The sequence below is a fragment of the Patagioenas fasciata genome, chromosome W (assembly GCF_037038585.1).
Source record: "Patagioenas fasciata isolate bPatFas1 chromosome W, bPatFas1.hap1, whole genome shotgun sequence".
Classification (NCBI taxonomy): Eukaryota; Metazoa; Chordata; class Aves; order Columbiformes; family Columbidae; genus Patagioenas; species Patagioenas fasciata.
Genome location: NC_092559.1, coordinates 44,225,409 through 44,250,830, shown reverse-complemented (window position 1 = coordinate 44,250,830; position 25,422 = coordinate 44,225,409). Strand labels below are relative to the sequence as shown.

At 44.9% G+C, this 25,422-nt stretch overlaps 1 pseudogene; it reads left to right on the top strand.

The window, feature by feature from the left end:
- The first annotated feature begins 14,535 nt into the window (after positions 1-14,535).
- Positions 14,536-15,024, top strand: LOC136115737 (protein lin-28 homolog A pseudogene; annotated as a pseudogene).
- The last annotated feature ends 10,398 nt before the right edge of the window (positions 15,025-25,422 follow it).

The window sequence follows — 25,422 nt, the reverse complement described above, 5'->3', positions numbered from 1 at the left end:
AGGGGAGGATGTGACTGCTAGCACCTTGGTACCACCCTAGGTGTGTAAGTGGCACAGTGGGGCACAAAAGATGCTAAAGAGCCATCAACGGCCCCATTGAAAGCTCTGCATTTCAGGGGGATGTGTAACTGCCTCACAATCCAGCCTGTGACCACAGTCATCTGATAGGCTACTTTGGAGTAGTGGTGCAGTCACCCCTTGCATCCAAAGTCAAAAGGGGGCATTCTTTTAGTGAGTTTGAATGCCCACTGTGGATCATCATACCTTATGTGTCATTTTCCTGTTATGTATTATCATTACAAATCAACTTACTAATAAATAATGGAATAGTGCAAATTACAACAGTTACAGTTATTATCAAATAGTGGAGAAGGCTGGTTAGCCATACTAACAAGGAAAACAAATGCATTGAAAGATTTTTTTTGTGTTGTGGTTTTTTTTTTTTTTGTTGTTTGGCTGATTTTTTTTTTTTTCTGTTTGTTTCTTTTGTTTTTTACAAGTTAGTAATCTGTACAATTCTGATATGCTAGTGCCTCTAAATTACGGGGGGGCCAGTACAAACTCAAAACATCTTCTGTGGTTACTTTAGATACCTTGTGTGTTAAGACCCAGAATGGAAACAAAAGCCAAATTGCTCTGAACCACCCCTCCATCCCCCATCACTGGTAAAACAGATGAAACTTCTCTGACAAACACTTGTTAATTGGTTTCTTAGCCATACATACAGGAGGGGTCTCAACAAAAAAATGGACAAGGAGTGATGGTTTAAAACTAAAGGAGGGGAGATTCAGGCTGGACATGAGGAAGGAATTGTTGCCCCCGAGGGTGGTGAGCCCAGGTTGCCCAGAGAGGTAGTCAATTCCCTATCCCTGGAGACATCCCAGCCCAGGCTGGACGTGGCTCTGAGCGACCTGATCTGGGTGAAGATGTCCCTGCTCATGGCAGGGCTTGGACTGGGTGAGCTTGGAAGGTTCCTTCCAACCAAAACTGCTATATGATTCTATGACACGGAGTGTCCTCTGCACCTCCACCCACAGGGCATCTCCAAACCTTCCCCTACAGTGTGGTGGGAGCTGGTACAGAGGGGCCCAGCAGCATTCTGAAGCATCCCTGGGCCAGGGATTCAGGAGGGATGCTGAGGGTGGTGGGATGGGACATCATCAGCGGGTGGCTCTGCAGGGAAGGACCACGTCCAACACCTGCTACGGTGCATGTAGCCCACACACCGCATCTCCTGCACCCCACAAAGCACCAAGGAAGCCCCGACAGCCACATCCCGGGAGGAGAAGAATGGGACCATTGTGTTCTGCTTCCAACCCTGGCTGTCTCTGAGCTGCCACCAGGGACCATCTGGGCCAGGTTGTCTCATTGCATTTTATTCTCCACCATGTTCCCCCACTGTCCTTCATGCTCAGCACCTGTCCTGCTCTCAAACCAGATGCATGACATCCACTCTTTCTTCAGGTCACCCATCCCTCCCTGCCCACGCTCTTGCACAAGATGAAGTTTTTTTCTTTTGCACCTTGCAGCCAGTGAGGATGGATGGCATGTTCCTGGCTGTCCTGAGGATGTCCCTTCCCCCAGGGACCCACTGCAGGGCTTCATGGCTGTGACAAGCAAGAGGGTCCCTTTGCCACCTCAGTGGCAGACCATCCTGGCAGGGTTCATATATGAAGAATTAAGATTGTATGCTCAGAGCCTTATGAAGCAGCTCCACTTTGGGAAAAAAATTGAGAAAGGAAATGTTCTGCAGGGGAAAAGTACTGGCTGATGGTAGGGATGGGGACACCAGAAACACTGTTTGTCATCTGGGCTGGACGTGCTGCCTGACGAGGGTGCTCTGATCACTGCAGAGATCACAGAATCGTAGATCATTTTGTTTGGGAGAGACCTTCAAGATCATCGAGTTAAACCACTAACCCAACCCTGACACTAACCCGTGTCCCTGAGAGCCTCATCTCCACGTCAGTTCAACCCCTGCAGGGATGGTGACTCCACCACTGCCCTGGGCAGCCTGTTCCAATGCCCAAGAGCCCTTTCTAGGAAGAAATTGTTCCCAAGATCCAACCTCAACCTCCCCTGGTGCAACTTGAGTCTGTTTCTTTGTGTCCCTGTCTCCCCTCAGCCTTCTGTTCTCCAGGCTGAATCCCCTTAGGTCCCTCAGCTGCTCCCATCACACTTGTGCTCCAGCCCCTTCCCCAGCTCTGTTCCCTTCTCTGAACTCGCTCCAGCACCTCAAGGGCTTTTTTGGCATGAGGGGTCCAAAACTGAACACAGCCAGAGGTTGCATTCCCACTGTGTCCCTACACATGGCCCAGGAGGGACTGATGTCTGCAAGCACCAGCCCTGCCCGTGGTCAGCACTTGTCCAGAGCCAAGAAATCTGGGTCCTTCTTCTAACCCAAACAGCTCTGCGAGTTGGGTCTAACCTCTCTGAGTGCTTCCCCCACTGCACCCAAGAGGCATGAAGAGTGGTAGGAAATGTGATTGGGGAAAATCCACCTTTCCTGAGTTTCCAGGGAATGGAAATTCAATTAGGGGAGCAGCTTGGAGAACAAATGTAGTGAGAGGGTTGGGTTAAACAGGAGGATCTGGTGGCCAGATGAACGAGGGTGGAAGGAACTCCCTGTTACTTGGGGCACCACGTCCTCCGAGCCAGGTGCTAAGGGAACAGGCTCTCTCACCTGCTGGGATCTGGTGATGGGGTGGACTGGGAAGGGACTGGGAGGTCTCAGGGACCCTCTGACCTTGGATATGAGCAGGGGTCTCAGCGCTCTGCAGAGCCCCTCACCCACAGCACCCAGCTGTGCTCCCCCATACTGGTCTGGGCATTGTATTTTCTGTTATTTTCTCAGCTGTTTTACCAAAGAAATAATTTGGGGGGGACAGGCAAGAGAGTTAAACCCAGCTCACAGTATCGCTGCTGCACCATCCAGAGACTTATAACACCAGCTTTCTGCTATTTAACTCAGATGACAGCTGTCACCATCAGCTCTCTGTGTAGATACAGTTTCACTATTCACTGATAGAAGTCAATCAGCACTAAAATAACTAATTTTCTTGCTCTATGGCTGAGAGGGTTGCACCCTGGCTGTGTCCAGGCATCCAAACCCCAAAGCCTTGTCCCTTCCTTAACACTTTGCTCCAGGTCCATAAGGACCTCCTGGTTCTGCACGGAGGAGCAAAACACCCGGGCAGGAGGGTCCCATCCTTCTTAAGGACTTGCTGGCTTGACAGGCAGGATTTAATTTTCCCTCTAGACCACAGAGAGAAAACACCTTTTGGAGTTCCCTATGCACAGAACAAATGGGCCTTGCTGAACAGAGCACAGCATAGTTTTTAAAATAAATTTGTTCTGCCTGTTTTTCTCTGAGGTGTTTATAATTTTACCAACTGTATGTTGCATTATTACTTGATGCCAGCATTTCCCTCTTCTGCTTGTGCTAACAGGGATATTTGAAGTGGATGATCAGGTAATGAGGTGGACTGTGAACTGGCTGAAGGAAAGAAACCAGAGAGTTGTGGTCAATGGGGTAAAGTCTAGTTGGAGGCCTGTTTCTAGTGGAGTCCCTCAAGGGTTGGTACTAGGACCAGTACTATTCAATATATTCATCAGTGACTTAGATGAGGGAATCGAGTGCACTGTCAGCAAGTTTGCTGATGACACCAAGCTGGGAGGAGTGGCTGACATGCCAGAAGGCTGTGCTGCCGTCCAGTGAGACCTAGACAGGCTGGAGAGTTGGGCGGGGAAAAATTTAATTAAATATAACAAGGGCAAGTGTAGAGTCTTGCATCTGGGTAGGAACAACCCCATGTTCCAGTATAAGTTGGGGAATGACCTATTAGAGAGCAGTGTAGGGGAAAGGGACCTGGGGGTCCTGGTGGACTTAAGGATGACCATGAGCCAGCACTGTGCCCTTGTGGCCAAGAGGACCAATGGAATCCTGGGGTGTATTAGAAGGGTGGTGGTTAGTAGGTCCAGAGAGGTTCTCCTTCCCCTCTACTCTGCCCTGATGAGACCGCATCTGGAATATTGTGTCCAGTTCTGGACCCCTCAGTTCAAGAAGGACAGGGAACTGCTGGAAAGAGTCCAGTGCAGAGCCACAAAGATGACTAAGGGAGTGGAGCATCTCCCTTACGAAGAAAGGCTGAGGGAGCTGGGGCTCTTTAGCTTGGAGGAGACTGAGGGGTGACCTCATTAATGTTTATAAATATGTAAAGGGTGAGTGTCAGGAGGATGGAGCCAGGCTCTTCTTGGTGACAACCAATAGTAGGGCAAGGGGCAATGGATATAAACTGGAACATAGGAGGTACCTCTTAAATATGAGAAGAAACTTCTTCACAGTGAGGGTGACAGAGCCCTGGAACAGGCTGCCCAGGGAGGTTGTGGAGTCTCCTTCCCTGGAGACATTCAAAACCCCCCTGGGTGCATTCCTGTGTAGCCTCATCTAGGTGTTCCTGCTCCAGCAGGGGGATTGGACTAGATGATCTTTCAAGGTCCTTTCCAATCCCTAACATTCTGTGATTCTAGTTAATTATTGCTTTAACATCCTGTTTCAGGTCCTATTTTTAAAGACTAGATCCTGTTCCTAAAGAATATGTTGTAAATCTCTAGTAGAAGGTCTGCTTATATAGGGAACTTAAATTTAACTATATGGTTAGCTTTAAGGTCACAAAAGCCCTAACAATCAGCAACATTTTTCTAAGCTGTACATGTCCTATAATATCTTAATATTCAAAAATACATATATCTCCAAGTCTTTTATCTTTTTCTCTAGAGCTCATTTTTCTACACCAGTCAGCATTTTTAAAGACTACTTGTACTGAAAAATCTTTTATACATTTGTGGTAAAATACAATTAAAAAAACCCCGCAAACATTTGCTTCTGAAACCTCTTAGGCAAATGTTAAACCTCTATTTTGAGTACCTATTCCAACAATTCAGGCTAGACTAATTTTCCATTTCCAAATAAAGAAGCAGGACTTTAATATATTTATTTCATAACTGTGCTTATCAACATATTTTTATTTTAGGGAGATGCAGTCACACACAAAACCTGTACACAAACTTTGGCCAACATTACCATCATGTCATCCTCTCAAATGGTAAGATAACAAAAGGGGAGGCCTTGTATAGAGGACACCTAAATGAGAAACTGGAAATTATGATATAAAGACTGAAGAGAAAATTTACTTTTGCCTTTTCATAGACTTTTTACCAATTCAAGTTACTCTACAAATCAGTTTTTAGAGACAGCATACAGAAGCTTTTTACTTCATGAAGATGATATACTGAACATTTTCATTGTGCCAAGAAACACCATAAATCACAAAAGCTTTTTTCCCGCACAAGAATTTAGTGGTTCAAATAAAGGTTTGTTGTGAAACAGATTTAATCAATCCAGGGCAAGTAACATATGGATAATTTCACTGTGATTCATTCTGGTTTATTTTAGGCAGAAAAAATAAAAAGTATGCTCTCGGGTTAAAAGAGATGCCCATATGCAATTTATGTTGAGCTAACTAAATCTCTTTACATCTGCATTTGAATACTTGAAATCACCTTACTTTTCAAATGACAATACTGGTATAACTAGTTTTTTTTTCATTCACTTCATACAATTTATAAGACCAGGCACTCATTCCTCACAGGCAAACTTACACTTTCTGCATTTTCCTGACACTACCATGTAACAGTAACAAGTAAATCTACCTTATCCTTTAACTGGAACACTTTTCACTATCTAATTTGCAAATGGATCATCTGTCAGCACTGAAAATAGCATCTGAAATTATTACTTTTCCTCTTGAGAATACCACTTAATAATCTTATGCAAATTATGTACCTTTTATTTACGGCCCTAAACAAATCTAAAGAGACCATTACAGCTCCATCCTGCAATCATATTGCCAACCGACTTATTAAGGTGGAACACTTAGATTGTCATTCAACAAATAACAAAATAGGGAACTACAGACCTGTCAGTCTAACCTCAGTGCCAGGGAAGGTCATGGAGCAGATCGTCCTGAGGAACACCACACAGCATATAGAAGTAAACCATGTGATCAGGCCCAGTCAACATGAAAAGCAGGTCCTATTTGACCAACCTGATCTCCTATGACAAGGTGACCCACCTAGTAGAGGAGGGAAAGGCTGTGGATGTTGTATACTTAGAATTCAGTAAAGCCTTTGACACAGTATCCCACAGCATTCTCTGAAGGCCTGGCCTAAAGAGTTGTGGTGAATGGAGCCAAATCCAGTTGGCAGCTGGTCACGAGTGGTGTTCCCCAGGGCTCAGTATTGGGGCCAGTTCTGTTTAATCTCTTTATCAATGATCTGGATGAGGGGATTGAGTGCACCGTTAGTAAGTTTGCAGATGACACAAAATTGGGTGGGAGTGTTGGTCTGCTGGAGGGTAGGAAGGCTCTACAGGTGGATCTGGACCATCTGGATCATTGGGCTGAGGCCAATTGTATGAGGTTTAACAGGCCAAGTGCCGGGTCCTGCACTTGGGTCACAACAACCCCAGGCAACGCTACAGGCTTGGGGAAGAGTGGCCGGAAAGCTGCCTGGCAGAAAGGGATCTGGGGTTGTTGATCAACACCTGGCTGAACATGAGCCAGCAGTGTGCTCAGGTGGACAAAAAGACTAACAGCATCCTGGTGTACATCAAGAATAGTGTGGCCAGAAGGGCTAGAGAAGTGATTGTGCCACTGTACTTGGTACTGGTGAGGCCCCACCTTGAATGCTGTGTTCAGTTTTGGGCCCCTCATTATAAGGACATTGAGGTACTAGAGAGAGTGCAGAGGAGAGCAATGAATCTGGTGAGGGGCCTGGAGCACAAGTCTGATGAGGAACAGCTGAGGGAACTAGGGCTGTTTAGCCTTGAGAAAAGGAGGCTGAGGGGAGACCTTATTGCTGTCTACAACTTCCTGAAAGGAGGTTGTAGCACGGAGGGTGTTGGTGTCTTCTCCCAAGTAGCAAATGATAGGATAAGAGGAAATGGCCTCAAGTTGCACCAGAGGAGTGTTAGATTGGCTATTAGGAAAAATTTCTTCATGGAAAGGGTTGTCAGGCATTGTAACAGGCTGCCCAGGGAAGTGGTGGAGTCACCATCCCTGGAGGTGTTTAAAAAGTGTATAGACGAGGTTCTTAGGGACATGGTTTAGTGCTAGAATTAGGTTATGGTTGGACTCGATGATCCTGAGGGTCTCTTCCAACCAAAATGATTCTATGCTTCTATGATTATATAAATGAATTGGTTCAGAAAACCACTACCAAGTGGATTAAGTATTTGGTTTCATGTTCTATAGGGGAGGAAAAAGTCTGGTAAAAGCTACCCAGCACCAAAACAGAAATTTGTCCAATGGATGAACTTTGCTTGTTATAATCTTATTATAATACCAAAACACACCTCCATCTCAAAGGATACCTGCCTGCAGCCTACCTTCAAGCATGCTTAGTGAGGTTTTTACCTTAAAAATCAAAGCAAGGATTTCTAAACCAATCAACAACAAAGGTATGTATGACTAGAGTCACTCAAACTCCACCTAAATGTAGAAAGTAATATAAAATACCCTAACAATAGAGGAATGGTGGGGGGAAGACATCCTCACTGAGAAGTCAAGGGAACAGCATAACAGGACTTCTGGGATCAGTCAACGGGCTGAGCCTATCTTCCCCACCCTCAGGAGGACGCTCTTGAGTAAGATTTGCACACTTAGTTATATCAAGTTTTCCCGGGGACACTTAGACTTCAAGCTTGTATTTTGTAATCACATTAATAGCACTATATAGTCATATTAGAATTTATATATAGATGGTACCAATACTTATTTCTTGCAACTAACTTTTTATTTCAACTAAAGTGTGTTTTTGCAGACAGTGTATTTATCAATGGCATCTAAAAGAACTTGCACCTGTTGCTTTAATAAACCTAATTATTTGTGGATCTAGTTGTGAGAATTTCTCATTGAATGCGCCCAGACCTGTAGTATATGCTATTCATGCATCTGTGCAGCGTGTATATTATACTATTCATGCATCTGTGCAGTGTGTATGTTATACTATTCGTGAACCTGTGCAGCACAAAGATTCAATGATCATGACTGGCCTGCACTATTCGTGAATCTAACTGGGTGAATTCAACGTTACTGTGCCCAGACCTATAGTATATATTACACCATTTGTGAATCCATGCGCCAGACTGGCCGTTGAGCATGATCAGATTTATAGTGCCGACCTGAGGTTATTTGCATCACTCAGGAGTTCAACAGAGCCACTTCTGCTAAATTAATTATCTTAACGCAACAACTGGGAAAGACTTCTTGTCTTGCAGCACAAACCCTTGCCATGGAATTGCACTCCAGAATTTGAAGTTTCATTTTAATTGTGATATTTCTGCAAATAAATACTTAAAATACATGCGAGAAATTGAATGAAAGGCATATTGCTACTTAAAGCCTAAGAATGTGTTTTCAGTTCAGCCATGCCTGCTTTGGAAGCTGTTGGTCCATGGATATTTGTCCCCAGAGCTAAGCTGCTGATTTTTTCTTATATGATTATTTTTAACCTATGCCAGTTCCTTGGTTTCATTAACTTGTGACTTCACAAACAGTTTCACAAACTTCAGAACTAGCTAAACTGGGGGAGGGTATGGTTTCACGAGATAATTTTTTGCCTTTATGTGATCAACAATTCAGTCCTATCTGCAAGGTCTAAGTCAACAGGTTATTTGGGAATGTGACTGGTTTGACCATCCAGGAAAATGAGAGTGATGTCTCACAGGTTTGCAGCTGTAAGCCAAAATATGTCAAGGTCAGCAAGTCAAAGAACTCAGAGAAGCATCACCAAATTGTTTCAATTCCCATGTCAGCGTAGTGTTGTTACTACGTAGTATTTTGAGATTTACTGCCAACAGAAAACTTCTAAAACAAAGATCCCTGAGTCTTATCATTATGTAATTCTAAAAACCATAACAAAACTTTTCATAGTTTTTGTCACTCTTCTGCCTGGAGCTAGCAAACAGCAGGTTTGGGAAGTCTGCTTTCCTCACAATGATTTAGGACAGGACATTTGAATTATGAAGATGCTCAGATGCCATAAAGAGAAAGGAAAGGGTTTTACTTGGACAGACATGCTTACTGTCACGGGCATACATCTCTTTTTATTGCTTTCCTCCTGTTAAGATACTATTATCCTGCGCAAACCAACAGGTTCTTTCTGAACAGCATCTGGCTGCTCTCATAGTTGTTGCAGTATATAATTGTTTCTGGCACATCTCCCGCTGTTCCTTGGCAAGAACCTACCTTTAGTGGGTTTGTTCTTTAGTGGAATGATTAAAATGTATATGCTCTTGGAAAGGCATATGTAATGATAGTCCAGGGAGACGCCTGATGGTAGAGGACTGTTCCCCCTGTCCGTCCCTCCCCCCGTGTTTCATGAAATCAGTAGTTTCTGCTAATTCTTAAATGTTGTGACATATTTGGTTAGCAAAAAGGAAATTGGTGGATCAAATTTAATTCTGTGAGCTTTTCTCTGAGAACCTATGTGTATAGAAATAAAGGATCTACCATCTTCACTATCAGAACCACATTGATTACTAACTCTGTTCAGAGCTGCTCAAAAAATTTGCTGTCAAAAGTCATCTCGGTTTTATGAAGACAGTATATGCTGAGTGAAAAGAAAGAATTGCTGTGAGGGAAAAACATTTAATTTCCCCATTTTTATATTTCATGTTGAAAATAAAAACTCAATTTTTAATTGTGCTGCTGGGGATTCACAATAAGACATCTTTGGGGAAAAATATCACTGTTTTTTCACCTATTGCGCATGACCTTAACCCAGAAAGCTGATATATTCAAAGATGCAATAACTCAGTGTTTCTCATGTTGTCTGACCCACATTCTTTTTATTATTCTGTTACCAAGTAGGAATCAGATACCCAGATAACCAGTTCCTGAGGAATTGTTGTCATTAGATGTCACAGAGTTGTTTTCTGCCAATAACACAGCAAATCTAGTAACTTACTGTAGCTCAAGACTTAGAGCAGTGTTAGAGAATAGACTGCCTTCGTTTACTGAATTATTGGGACTACCGCTTCTTATAGAACTTGTTTAGAAACTGCTTATATAGAATTCATTTAGCAGAAGTAAGTTTGCTTCGCATAACTTCTGCAAGCTGTGAAACTTTGAACTTTCTGTTTCATTAACTAAAAAAAGCCTCTTCAAGCTAGAAGGTAAGGGGAGCTGTGTCCCTGGAGATAAGTAAAGGAACAGAATGGTATCTAACAGAAGAATGTTTTGGCTATTGTCAAGAACTTATTTTCTCTGCCTGTGGGTGCAAAATAGCAACTTAAAGCCAGAACTTGAATTGACACCCTGCCTGATGAAAATTAAGAGACCTAATGAAGAACGAGGAGAGCCCAGACCCTATTTTTGCAATTGGCCTGGAGTGTTGTGCAGGGAATGGGGCCTTGGATTGTTGAGGTATAATTGTCCAAGTTTTATTTCTGCTGAGAGTCCCTCTGCAAGAGGCATCTAGCTTGAGCTGCTCTACACTGTACCTTGCAAATAAATTATTTATTTTAGAAGAATTTAAGGAATCCATGCCTGTTTCTCTGCTACTGGAAATCTATGAAAAAAGGAACTTCTCTAAAAAGCAGCTAACTGAATTTTGGCAAAACGACATAGTTTGAGTTACTTCTAATAAAATTACAGAATCACAGAATGTTAGGGATTGGAAGGGATCTCAAAAGATCATCTAGTCCAATCCCCCTGTTGGAGCAGGAACACCTAGATGAGGTTACACAAGAAGGTGTCCAGGCAGGTTTTGAATGTCTCCAGAGAAGGAGACTCCACAACCTCCCTGGGCAGCCTGTTCCAGTGTTCTGATATCCTTACTGAGAAGTTTCTTCTCAAATTTCAGTAACTCTGCCTCCTCTGTATCTTCTGTCACTAGGGCACCCACCTCATTCATCAGTGGGCCTACATTGCCTCTGGTGTTAGTTTGATCTGCCACGTATTTGAAAAAGCTCTTCCTGTTGTCCTTGACCCCTCTCACCAGGTTTAATTCTAAGGAGACCTTAGCTTTCCTAGTTGCCTCCCTACATCCTCTGACAACAGCCTTATATTATTCCCAAGTGGCCAGCCCCTCCTTCCATGATCTGTAAACTCTTCTCTTCCACTTGAGCTTACCCAGCAGTTCCCTGTTTAACCAAGCAGGTCTCCTGGCTCCCTTCCTTGACTTCCTACATGGCGGGATGCTCTGATCTTGAGCCTGGTAGAAGCAATCCCTGAACACTAACCTTCAAGCACCCTAGCCCATAGGATTTCCCCTAGCAATTGTTTGAGAAGGCCAAAAATTGCCCTGCTGAAGTCCAGGGTTGCAATTCTGCTTGCTATCCTGCTCCTGCCACACAATATCCTGAACTCCACCATTTCATGTAATGTATATGTAATAATTATGTGAATATAAGCAATGAAATCGCATCCAGTCTTTGGAGCGCTTATGGAGGATGATCCCCAGAGCTCCCCAGTGCTGTCAATAAAAGAATGCTGCTTCACAGTATAATTGACTCTGCTGTTAAGTTTATTTCTTCATTTCACCCATAATAGGGCAGAAGGTATTCTGGCCAAAATACGTATCTGATCACGATTGGCTATGCCAAGATCTAAATCAGTACATAAAAAACTGTAGAGGGTTTAAATCCTGTGACAACCTTGAAGCGCTCCCCCCATCCTTAGCAGAACAAAGGGCTATGTTATTCTGGTTTATAGTGCTGTATTGCTGTCTGATTTGGATCTAGAAAAATTAATGTAATGAATTGATGCTTAATACACTGTTTATTGATATCTATAAGAAACTGCAAAAAGTAGAGGCTGAGGAATGTAACTGTTGCTCAGCTAATTAGAATTGCATATAAAGTTTATAGTTTCAGGAATGAAATAAAAAAAAAAAAAAAAAGGAGGAAAAAAAAAGAACCCAGGCCCACGCTGTTGAGGTTGAACATAAATTTCAGGCTTGTGTCAAACTGCAAGATAAACTCAGCTCATTGTAGCCGAGGAGTCTGCCAGGGGCCGGCAGCTCCCACTTGGTAAACTGCAGTGAGAAGAAGAGGGGGGGAAAAAAAAAAAAAAATGGAGAAAAGCTGACTACCTGCTGCTAAAGTGGCAAAAGGGGGGCTTTCTTCCCCCACCCCCACTGCAGTGGTATTGCTGCTAGAGAGCTGTGATACTGAATGGAGACTGGGAGCAAATTTAAAGGCATCCACAGCAGAACCCTGGTTCCAATGAAGCTGGGAAATTAAAACACAATTTTAAATTTTTAATAGACCTATTCTGTGATAACTAGTTGTAAGAGACTTTTTAGTAAGTTCACCATGCTAGTTGTTGGGTCATGGGAAAGAAAAAGTTAAGGCTGTTTTGAAACCAATAGAATGCCAAATCAAGAACAAAAATTTCTGTATATGCCAGAATGCCCTGTATCTCTCTCTTAGTTTGAGATTTGTTAAGTAAATTGCAAGCTCAAATAATGCTTTCTGAGAATTCTTTTCAGCTACATATCCCACAAGAAAATGCTTGGAAGGTGCAGATCTACTTGCTACAGTCAGAACAGTAAAGTAAGCAAGATGAGCAGCTGAAGTACCTGGTAAAGCACACACTACACCGATAAACAGAACTTTGAGCTGGTAAGGAAGAATATAATACTCTCACTTCACCAGTAAAGAAGACACATTCAATAGAATACCAGTTGGTACAAGATTTGAGAGCCATCAATCAGATTGTGATGAATGTGTACCTGGTAGTGCCAAACCCAATACACTCTTTTGATGTGCTCGTTGGGGTAAAAATAGTATCAAGACTACTTCTAGCTGGAGCAGTATCACAAGCAACTGGGGAAAACACAGTAGAAAAGTTAAAATCGCAGTTTAGTTTCTTTCTGAAACCCAAATCAATTGAATCAGACAACAGAAGCCACTTTACTGCTGGGGTGGTCCAAGAGTAGGCAAAAATCTGAAAGACCATTGGGGAATCAACAGATGTCCTCAGATTACTGCTTTTGCCCTAAAATCTCCCTGGGGTAAAAGAAACTACCCCCCCCCCCAAATCTTCTCAGTTATCCCGGACAATCTGTCCTAGTTGAAGTCCCCAAGGTGGGGTAAGTCCCCCTGGTACTAAACACCCATTTCAATAAGTATACCTGAGTAGCCACTGAGGCTCATGGCGGGGAACACAAAAAAATACTAGGTGGATTGCTCCCTTTTTCTAAAGCCGGTCCTTCAGACCGAGTTATTCTTTTTTCTTTCCTTGCAGGAAGAAGAGAAAAGAAATAGATCTTCACCTGTCAAAAGTTCCTGCTTCATCAAAGCATATGTAATTGGCTGATTGAAGACACCATATTATATGGGGTTTATAGAATTTTTAGTTGTTATAAGCATGTTAATTTTTGTGATTGGTTGCATTTTTATTAGAAGTGTCCTTTTGGAGACCTAAATCTTTATAGAATTAGACAAGAAACACCTATGGTAAATTAAAGAACAGAGAAAATGGCCTGGAGCAACTTGTGGATATATACTGTATGGATGCATTGCTGAACAAACTCCTGAAAATGGAACTAACTGAAACCTAGCCTAAGAAATAATGCAAGGGTTTGTTCACCTTCAGAATCAAATCACAGAATGTTAGGGACTGGAAGGGACCTTGAAAGATCATCTAATCCAATCCCCCTGCCGGAGCAGGAACACCTAGATGAGGCTACACAGAAAGGTGTCCAGGTGAGATTTGAATGTCTCCAGAGTAGGAGACTCCACAACTCCCCTGGGCAGCCTGTTCCAGTGTTCTGTCACCCTTACTGAGAAGAAGTTTATTCTCAAATGTAAGTGGAACCTCTTGTGTTCCAGTTTGAACCCATTACCCCTTGTCTTATAATTGGTTGTCACCGAGAAGAGCCTGGCTCGGTATATGTGTTACATTGCCTGCTTCTGCAGGAGAAAGTTTTAGGTTTGCAATGATTAACCTAAACCTTTCTGAAATTCTATCAAAGAAATTAGATTATACCCACCTTGATAAAAATAGTACGTTTTGGTCCTTCCGGACCCGATTCGTTCTCCCAACAAACTCTACTTGGATTGATTTATGGAACAAAAACACATTGCAAATGGTTATCCTTTAACAGTGGGACAGACCCATATAATTGCAGTTGTACTTCTAAGAAGGTTAGTATATGGTGTACCTACGTAGAATGGTGGACCCCTTACAATTGAGAGCGATTCTTATGATACTGAGTTTATTATTGAATGAGATACTGAATAGTGCATTGAAATCCCAGACACAGTAGGTCCAGAAATTGCCAATTGTGGTGAACGCACCAGCTATAAATGACCTTGGACTTGGAAGGCCTACCTAAGTATGGAAATCAACTCCAATGATGTACCTCTCTCAACGTGTACCACAACCACCATAAAAGGGGTGGTACTTCTGATGTTGTCTTGTCTGCACTCGGGGATGATGGTGGCAATCAGCAGAGGCAGAAAGCATGGCAGCTCTCTCTCACCAGCTGTTTGCAAGTGAGGACCTAGTCGCAGTCTCACCTAAACCTGAGAATGAGTCCCAGCACCCGCATGGCTCCGGCACCTGCAAATGATTTAATACTCGTCTGGGTTTCAGCTTCCTCACCATTACTACCATGGGCAGTGTGACCCTGGACTCGCCCATTGAAGTCTTTGTGCACTGGAGCAAGCTCCACATGAAGGGTTTCCGCAGCCTGAAGGATGGTGAAACTGTGGAGTTCACCTTCATGGAGTCACCCAAAGGCTTAGAGGGCATTTGGGTGACTGGCCTGGGTGGCACTTACTGCATCGGTAAGAAAAAACCCAAGAGAAAAGACAAATGCTACAACTGCAGTGAGTGGGGTCACCACACAAAAGAATGCAAGCTTCCTCCGCAGCCCAAAAGATGCCATTTCTGCCGGAGCACCAGCCACATGGTCACCAGCTGCTCCAAAAAAACTCAGCAGGGCAGCTGACAGCCACCGAGAATCTGACTTGTGCATTACACATTTGAGTTATAACGTTGTTAACTCGAATGTTGTGTTGAACTTTCAAAATTTGTTTGTTCTGTGTGCATGTTTTATTGCTTGGCTGTCGAGGGAGGGAGATGGGTTTTCTCACATAGAAGTAGCCTTCTAACCCATGGACAATCCATACATGCATGCTGTTTAGCCAGTTAATGCGTGTAACTATCTTAGTCCAATCAGGTCCCCACGTGTTTTTTGCTATACAATTAAACTTTGCCTTAAGTCAGAATCACAGAATGTTAGGGATTGGAAGGGACCTCGAAAGATCATCTAGTCCAATCCCCCTGCTGGAGCAGGAACGCCTAGATGAGGTTACACAAGAAAGCGTCCAGGCGGGTTTTGAATGTCTCCAGAGAAGGAGACTCCACAACCTCCCCGGGCAGCCTGCTCCGGTGTTCTGTTACTCTCACTGAGAAGTTTCTTCTCATATTTAAGTGGAACCTCCTGTGTTCTAGTTTGTACCCATTGCCCCTTGTCCTGTCATTGGTTGTCACCGAGAAGAGCCAGGCTCCATCCTCCTGACACTCACCCTTTATATATTTGTAAACATTAATGAGGTCACCCCTCAGTCTCCTCCAAGCTTCTCCTCTACCGGGACCCCCAGGTCCCTTTCCCCTACACTGCTCTCCAACAGGTCATTCCCCAACTTATACTGGAACCTGGGGTTGTTCCTACCCAGATGCAAGACTCTACACTTGCCCTTGTTATATTTCATTAAATTTTTCCCCGCCCAACTCTCCAGCCTGTCCAGGTCTCACTGGATGGCAGCACAGCCTTCTGGCATGTCAGCCACTCCTCCGAGCTTGGTGTCATCAGCAAACTTGCTGACAGTGCCCTCTATTCCCTCATCCAAGTCATTGACGAATACACTGAATAATACTGGCCCCAGTATTGACCCTTGAGGCACTCCACTAGATACAGGCCTCCAACTAGACTTCGCCCCATTGATCACAACTCTCTGGCTTCTTCACTTCAACCAGTTCATGGTCCACCTCACTACCCAGCTGTCCAGACCACACTCCCTCAGTTTAGCTGTAAGGATGCTGTGGGAGACTGTGTCAAACACTTTACTGAAGTCAAGGTAGACCACATCCACTGCTCTGCCATCATCTATCCAGCTTGTTATGCCCTCATAAAAGGCTATGAGGTTGGTCAAGCACGACTTGCCCTTGATGAAGCCATGTTGACTGACCCTAATGACACTCTCATCCTTGATATGCCTTGAGATGGCACCGAGGATAAGTTCTTCCATCACTTTCCCAGGGATGGAGGTGAGGCTGACCGGTCTATACTTACTCGAGTCCTCCTTCTTGCCCTTTTTGAAGACTGGAGTGACATTTGCTTTCCTCCAGTCCTCAGGCACCTCTCCTGTTACCCAAGACCTAGCAAAGTGTTGGTAGTTAGGGTCTTGCGTTCGGAAGATCTCGCGCTGTACGGGAAGATAGTGGCCCCTCCCCTGATAGGTGTAGTGTTTCGTGTGTTATCTAAGCAGACGGATGTGACGTTGTAAAACTCAAGGTATATATTGCTTTATTACCTACCAATAAACGCCATTTGCCGTCCACCACATTGGTGTCTGCGAGCTGATGGACCGAGCGACCTGAGGGTGGTTGCCGTGCCATTCCTGAACCAGGACACTTATGTTGCAGAGTGAACCGCAACAGCAAAGATGATGGAGAGTGGCCTAGTAATGACCTCAGCCAGCTCCCTCAGCACCCGCAGGTGCATCCTATCCGGACCCATGGATTTATGGATGCCCAGATTTCTTAATTGGTCCCTAACCAAGTCCTCATCAAGCCAGAAAGACTCCACCATTGTCCTGACTTCCTCTGGGGTCTCAGGGGTACAGGGCTCCTCAGGACAGCCTCCAGCAGAGTAGACAGAGACAAAGAAGACATTCAGTAACTCTGCCTTCTCTGTATCTTCCGTCACTAGGGCACCCACCTCATTCATCAGTGGGCCTACATTGCCTCTGGTGTTAGTTTGATCTGCCACGTATTTGAAAAAGCTCTTCCTGTTGTCCTTGACCCCTCTCACCAGGTTTAATTCTAAGGAGGCCTTAGCTTTCCTAGTTGCCTCCCTACACCCTCTGACAACAGCCTTATATTATTCCCAAGTGGCCAGCCCCTCCTTCCATGATCTGTAAACTCTTCTCTTCCACTTGAGCTTACCCAGCAGTTCCCTGTTTAACCAAGCAGGTCTCCTGGCTCCCTTCCTTGACTTCCTACATGTTGGGATGCTCTGATCTTGAGCTTGGTAGAAGCAATCCCTGAACGCTAACCAATTGTCTTGGGCCCCTTCACCTTCAAGCAGCCTTGCCCATGGGATTTCCCCTAGCAATTGCTTGAAAAGGCCAAAGTTTGCTCTGCTGAAGTCCAGGGTTGCAATTCTGCTTGCTATTCTGTTCCTGCCACACAAGATCCTGAAGTCCACCATTTCATGCTTGCTGCAACCAAGGCAGCCCTCAACCTTTACCACTTCAACCAGACCCTCCTTGTTCATGAGGATGAGGTCCAGCAATGCACCTCTCCTAGTCAGCTCCTCCACCATTTACAACAGAAAGTTATCATCGAGGCACTGGAGGAACCTCCTAGACTGTGGCTGGCTGAGTAGTCCTTCCAGCAAACATCAGGGAAGTTAAAATCCCCCACCACAACCAGGGCCTGTGACTGTGAGGCTGCTCTCAGCTGTCTGTAGAAGACTTCATCAACTTCCCCATCCTGATCTGGTGGCCTGTAATAGACACCCACAACAGTATCATCCCTGCCAGCCTGCCCCTTAATTCTCACCCACAGACTCTCAACTCGCTCCTCATCCGTGGTTGGACAGTACTCAATACATTGTAGTTGCTCGCTCACGTGAAGAGCAACTCTGTGGATGGGTTTCTATTAGATGGAGATTTGTTATTGAACTAGCCAGGCCCAAAGGAATTTCAAGGCCACCTTGGAAAGCTGAAAACAGGATCTGCTGTGGAAGTAAAACAGTTCGGCAACACTACATAAATCAACAGACCTATTAGCAGTGAGACTCAGGTACGTGGACAGCTCGTGAACATAGATGATATCCAATCAGCTAATGCATGCTTGGAGCGTGGATGTGTGATCAGGAAATAACTGCATATATAAGGAGGCTTGTTTCTGTAATAAATCGGCTTTGCTTGATTCACAATGAATTGGAGTGCTGAGTCCTTCTTTCACACCAACACAACTCCACCACCACGCCTGGCTGGCCTGTCTTTCCTGAGAAAGACAAAGCCATCCATGACCACATTCCAGTCATGTGAACTGTCCCACCATGTCCCTGTGATTGCCACCAGATCATAATCCCCTGACTGAACACAGGTTTCTAACTCCTCCTGCTTATTCCCCATGCCGCACACATTGGTGTACAGACATTTCAGGGAGCGAGCTGAGTACACCGATTTCACCCTAGGGGGGTGGGAGGCGTCCCGGTCTTCTTCAACTCCAGAGTGCTGCCCCACTGGTGCAAGTCCAGCTACAACCCCATCCCCCTTCAAATCTAGTTTAAAGCTCTCCAAATGAGCCCTGCTAATTCCTGTCCCAGTATCCTTTTGCCCCTGCGAGATAAACCTTCCCCACATATCACTGTCTGGACTTGTGTCTTATAAAACCAGCCATTATCAAAGAACCCAAAGCCCTGCTGTAGCACCAGTCTTGTAGCCAAGCATTTATGGACTGAATTCTTCTATTCCATCCCACATCATCACCCAAAAATGGAAGCAGGGAAAAAAAAAAAAAAAAAAATCACTTGAGCCCCAGACTCTTTCACCAACCATCCCAGAAATCTTTCTTTATTCCCCTCAGACTACAGGATGCAGCTTCCTCCCCACCTGTCTGGAAGATCAGCAGTGGGTAGTAGTCTGTTGGGTGCACCAGGTTGGGGAGTGCCCTGGTGATATCCCTGATCTGAGCTCCGGGTAGACTACAAACTTCCCTATGATGAGGGTCAACTCTGCATGTTGGGCCCTCTGTTCCTCTCAGAAGGGAATCACCTACTACAATTACCCTTCTTTCTTTCTTATCAGAGGCAGTCTTGAGACATGGAGTCAACTGCCTCTTCCTATGTGACGTCATAGGGAGGCCTTCCACCACATCCTCACCTACCTCTCCTTCAAGATCCAGGGCCTCAAACCTATTACAGAGGGGCACCTGGGGAAGCAAAGCAGGTAGGGAAGGGGATTGCCCGTGATGCCAAACTGGGACTTGTTTCCAACCCTCCTCATCTTTTTGGTCCCCTATCTCTGCCTGACAGCGACAGGGCAGGGGCTATCTCGGGTCTCCCCCCCCCACCTGACAGGGTGGGGGGGTCCATCATCTTTTGGGGGAGTATCTCCCTGGTGCCTTTCTGGCTGGAATGCCAGGGAGTTACTCCACCAGTCAATCTCCTTCTCACATTCCCTGATGGTCCTCAGTCTCTCAACCTCCTCCTTAAGTTTTACCACTATGCTGAGCAGATCTTCCACCTGCTCACACCTCATGCAGGTGGAATACCAGCCTCTCTCCCCTGGCAGCAGCAGGTTCTGGCACTCCCTGCAGCTGGAAACCTGAACAGCCACGGTTTGGGGCAGGGCCTCCATCTGGGTTGCCACAGTCTTTTTGTGACAAGCTCTCTTTCTGGAGGAGACCATGGTTAGCAGCAGTCTGGGACACTGGCAATAGGTGAGAGGGTCTAACAAGGAAGGAGTGACAATCTCTGCCTTCTGCTGCATGAGCTACCACATCTGCTGTTGCAGCACAGTGTGGGGTGGTACTCACCCACTTCACAAGCTGGTTTCCCCTCCCAGCGCCTGGTGAGCAGTAACGCATTGCTGCCCTCTTGGAGGCTTTTTGAAGGTGAGGGGCGGGGCTGTGATTTCCCTCACCGTGATAATGCCACTCCAGGTCAGCCACTCTTGCAAGGGCTGCCAGGTGCTTACTGGTGAAGTGAGAGTGTCTTGAGGTTGGCCAGAGTGTGTGCAAGCTGCAGCAGCAACCACACTTCTGGTGGAAGAAAGCAGGAAGTTAACTTTTGGAGGAACTTCAGTTGTGAGCACTCCCCATCAAGTAAAAACAATCCTGACCCAAAAAGTCTGGGAGGTGGCTAACTGACTCAAGAATCTTAAAGCATGAAGCTATATTAATTGAAAAAGATTATTTGATCTTAACAACAGAATCATATCTAACCCCTGCTGCTTTCCTATGGAGAGGTGACAATGAAGATCGAGATTTAGACCATAATTGTTTGGACTTGATAGAATACCAAACTAAAGTAAGACTTGATTTGAGAGACATACCCCTACATGTAGGGCTGCACCTCTTCATAGATGGGTGTTCAAGGGCAATTCAGGGGAAAAGACACAATGGGTATGCCATCATTGAAGGTCTAAGTGATGAAATAAGGGAAATGGGAAGGATACCTAATAACTAGAATGTTAGAAGGAAAAGAAGGTACCATTTACACTGATTCTAGATATGCATTTGGAGTAGTGCACACCTTTGGGAAAATTTGGGGAGAACAGGGTCTTTGGGAAAGAACTGGTTCATGAAGAACCAGCTGGAAAATTGTTACGTAACCTGACATCACCAATAGAGGTGGCTGTAGTACACATTAATGGACATCAGAGGGGAAACTCCTTTTGTGTCAGGGGAAATCAGATAGCAGATGAAACGGCTTGAGAAGCAGCCTTAAAACCTGGAGTAATAACTATATCTATTGTCTCAGGCCTGAGGTCCTGGCCCTGCAAGAAATTCCAGTTTTCAATGAAAAAGAAGTCCTCCAAGAATTAGGAGCCAAGGAACAGAATGGAAAATGGGTACTCCTAGATGGCAGAGAAATGTTAAATGAGCAAACCATGAGGGAGGTATTAGCAATTTTACATCAGGGAACTCATTGGGGAACACAATCCATGTGTGACGTAGTGTTATGAAAATATGGGTGTACTGGAATTTATACTATAGCCAAGAAAATTTGTGAAAGATGGTGGTTTGTAAAGAAAGTAAATAAAAAGGCACTTAGAAAGCAGCCTGTGGGAGGGCGGAGTCCAAGTTTACAACCCTTTCAAAACATTCAAGTTGATTTCATGGAATTACCTGCAGTTGGTTGAATTAAATACTTACTAGTGTTGGTAGATCACCTTACCAAGTGGGTAGAAGCTTTCCCTCTGAGCACTGCCACAGTGGCAGTGGTAACAAAAGTGATTCTAGAACAAATTATTCCAATATATAGAATAGTGGAAAATATAGACTCAGATCAAGGGGGACATTTTAACTCTAGGGTACTGCAAAGACTAATGGACAGTTTGGAGATATCTTGTGATTTTCATACCCCCTGGCATCCCCCTTCATCTGGAAAAGTAGAAAGGATGAACCAGACCTTAAAGAAGCAATTGTCAAAATTAGTATTAGAAACTAGATTACCCCGGACTAAATGTCTACCTATAGCCTTGCTGAGGATCAGAACTGCTCCTCGCAAGGATATAGGAGTTTTGCCTTATGAAATGCTCTTTGGGCTACCATACTTAGGCAGAAACAACAGACCACTCCAATTTGAAACTAAGGATATGTTTCTCAAAAACTATATACTCGGGTTGTCCTCTATCTTTTCTCAGGCAACAAAGGCTTCTTGCACAAACCCCACCATTAGAGTTTGCAGCTCACAAGTTTCAGCCTGGAAACTGGGTCCTGGTCAAGTCCTGGAAGGAAACTAAGCTTCAGCTAGATTGGGAAGAAGCATTTCAAGTTTTACTGACCACTGAGACAACAGTACAAACAGCTGAGAAAGGGTGGATTCATTACACATGGATCAAACGGCTAATTGAACCTCCAAAGGACAACAGTGAGTAGCAACTACAGACAACTGACAACCCCCTTTGACTAAAGATGCAGAGATGAAAATGAAATGGAACATTTGGGGATCATTAATCTCGTGTTATGTAGAATTTACAAATGGGTTACTCATCATTAACATCACTGAAACTGAAAGTTCCCTAACAATTCAAGTAGATGCTTGCCAGATCCTTAATTGTGGAGATGTACAGAGCCAAAGAGAATCGAGTTATGAAAACAAATACATGTGTCCAGGGGAACCGAGTCTAAGGATGATTTAAATAAGTGCATAGTTTTTGTTGCTGTCTCTCCTTGCCCCTCCTGGTACACTGTTTTCTGGACCGCAGAGTTTAGGGGATGGACAATGAGTGATGAACGGTTATAGAGTTGAAAATAAAAATTACCCTATCCAAAGGACAATCTCTCCCAGGATGTGAGTCCCTGCAGTGCAACCCTTTACTAATTACAATACAGGGAGTAGATGATTCAGTAAGTGGGGTTTATGGATTAGGAGCAGACATTAGTGGAAAAGACACCCTAGGAAGGTTCAAAATATAAGTGTTAAAGAACAATAGTAATGAAGAAGCAACAAGATCACCTACTGAAAAACTTCTAATAGAGCCTTGGGTCCTGTTGAATGACCCTAAAGTGGTCACTGTTGTAGAAATATCAGATTTAAGAGAAACCTTTGAAATTGAAACAGGATATGGAGATACAAATGCCTGAGTAGAATGGATCAAATATACAGTGCAAAGCCTAAAGAAGAGCAATTGCTATGTGTGTGCATCAGGAAGTGTAGTGGCAGAGCCCCCCCCCTGCCCCAGGGGGATGGGGTTGTCGCCAGCCTGGCTGAGAGGTGAAGCCAGAGACAAAAGAAACTAAAGGAGCACCATTAGAAGGTAATAATGAGTGAGCAATCGCCGGACACATACGTGCAGAGCGCGTGGACAGCACATGTAGCCTATCATGTTATTGTATAACACGAGTTACAACCAATCACGTTGTTGTAAGGCGCGTGGACAGGGCAGCTTTGCTATAAAGCTAGCCCGGTCCGACAATAAAGCGAACTCTGTGAACATCATATTGGTGTGTCAGGTTCCGTGGCTCGCATGGATAAAGCAACACTTTGGTGACCCCGACGTGATACTTCGTATCGAAGCAAGATCGCCGGAAGTGAAGACGCGAGGACGCCACCTGGGGGCGACACCAGCCCAGCGCTCAATCATAGCGGAAAGTAGGCCTACGAGGAAGCAGGTGGCATGGGAAACACGGCATCCGTGGAAGAAAAAATAATAGTGAGAAGTATTCTGCAGCTGGCTGCAAGAACAGGAAGAATTTTGGAAAAAGACGCGGTGGAGCGCCTTTTACTATTCGCCCAGCGTAAGGGCTGTGTTCATTCGACGGACGAATTTTTTTCTCCCGGTACATGGGAGAACATAGGGACCGAACTATGGGAAGCGGTTACAAGGGGGAGCCGCGAGGCTTGCGATCTCGCCGGACCCTGGCGGGAGGTCAGGCAGCTAATGCAGGAAGTCTCAGAGGAGCCGGAGCTGTGTGCCGTCCCCTCGGAGCCGCCCGCTGCGAGCTGCCCACCCTCCGAGAACTCCGAAGAATCAACACCGCTGGTATGTCCCGTATCAGATCTGGAGTTCTGGGGCGGAGAGCAAATTATACCCTCTGCGCCCGTTGAGCCATTGCCTGGCTCCGACAACGAATGGCAGCAACCGGCAAGTTTCAACAAGCCAGGACAAGTTAATCCAGCCGACGTGCCTTTGCCGGAGGACCCGATGGAACACCAGGACGGAGCACCGCAGAATCGCCCTGACTTCCAGGAGGAGAGCCACGTGCAGAGCCTGAAGGACTTACTGAGACAGCAGGAGAGCCAGATGCACGAAGTTCTAGAAGCTATGAAACGACTAGATGGCGGTAACAGTAAAACTTCGTGGTTAATAGCATATAAAAAGGCGTCAGATGCAATTAAGGACGGGCTGGAGGCAATTGGCAGGGAATGTGAAAAACGGGGAAAACAGGAAAGGGAGGGGGCGGAATTAGACCTCACTCCGGAGGAGCTCCGTATCAAAAGGGAGCGAATACAAAAATGGACTAGACAATGTGTTGAAGATGGGATGTGGTCTGTAAGAGAAGCAGATGAATATTTGAGAGCGCGATATGGAAAAGGGCTGGAGACTGGGTTAGTAGATCGGTTTGCAAATATGCGTCGACTTACTGATCCACAGGGAAACACAAGGGAATTGTATAGCAGTGATAATAATGATAATTTGGGTGCTGCCCCTGTGCATCAGGGTAGAGATATTCCTCAAGATCATTCCTATAATGCAGGGCAACGTTGGCAAGGGGTAATCAGAGATGCAACTATTGAAGGGATCATGTTACCTGGTAGTATTACAGCAGTGCCAGTGCACATAGATAATAGAGGACAAAGGCAGTGGTCGCCTTTTGATTGGAAAACGGTTAAGCAATTGCAAAGTGCAGTTATGCAATATGGTATGGATAATAAGCATGTGATGCAGCTAATCAATTCATTTTTCAAGGGGCAAGTACTAACTCAAACAGATATTAGGGCATTGATGGAGTTATTGCTTCCTCCAACGGGGTATTTGCTGTTCTTGGACAAGTGGCAGGGGAAAGTGGAATTGGCAGTATTAGAAAATGTTCGTTTACCAGCTGATGATCCGTTGCGGTTAGCTAGCATGGACCAGTTACTGGGTCGTGGGCAATATGCGGATGGTGCTACTCAGGCAGCACTTCATCCAAGGATTTTGCAGCAAACGCAAGGGCTTGCCTTGGCGGCAGTGAAAGAATTGCCAAATAGAGGTAACCCTGTGCCACCCTATTCTACAATAGAGTGGGATCCTGGGGAACCATATATGACATTTGTGGATTGTTTAAAAGAAGTGATAGATGCCTCTCCTAACATGACTCCAGAGGCAAAAGCTGCTGTGGGGAAAGATTTGGCTATGATGAATGCAAACACCCAATGCCAACAGATATTAGCCGGTTTGGGAAAAACTGCTTCTTTAGCAGAGATGGTGGAAGCTTGCACACAGGTACCGATTATGCAACAGGAGGTAGAAAAAGCAAAAATACATGCTCAAGCCCACGCTGCGGCCTTGGCTGCAGCACTTAAGCCTCCAATGAAAGGCCGAAGCCCTTCTTCTTGTTCTTGCATGTTTTACTTGCGGACAGACAGGACATATTAAAAGAAACTGCCCTCAATATGCTTAGCAGCATTGCAAAAATGGCATAACTCTCCAGTTAATCTGGTAACAGATTCTCTTTATGTTGTGGGAATTGTACAAAGAATACATAGAGCACTTTTGCAGCGAGTTTCCAATTCCTTATTGTTTGAAGCATTGTTAGATTTGTGGAACGTATTAGATTATAGGACAGCACCAGTATTTATCATGCATATAAAAAGCCATACTAACATACCAGGTGGTCTAGTAGAGGGAAACAGCATTATAGACAAACTTGTGGCAGTAGCAGATATATCCCCTTTTGA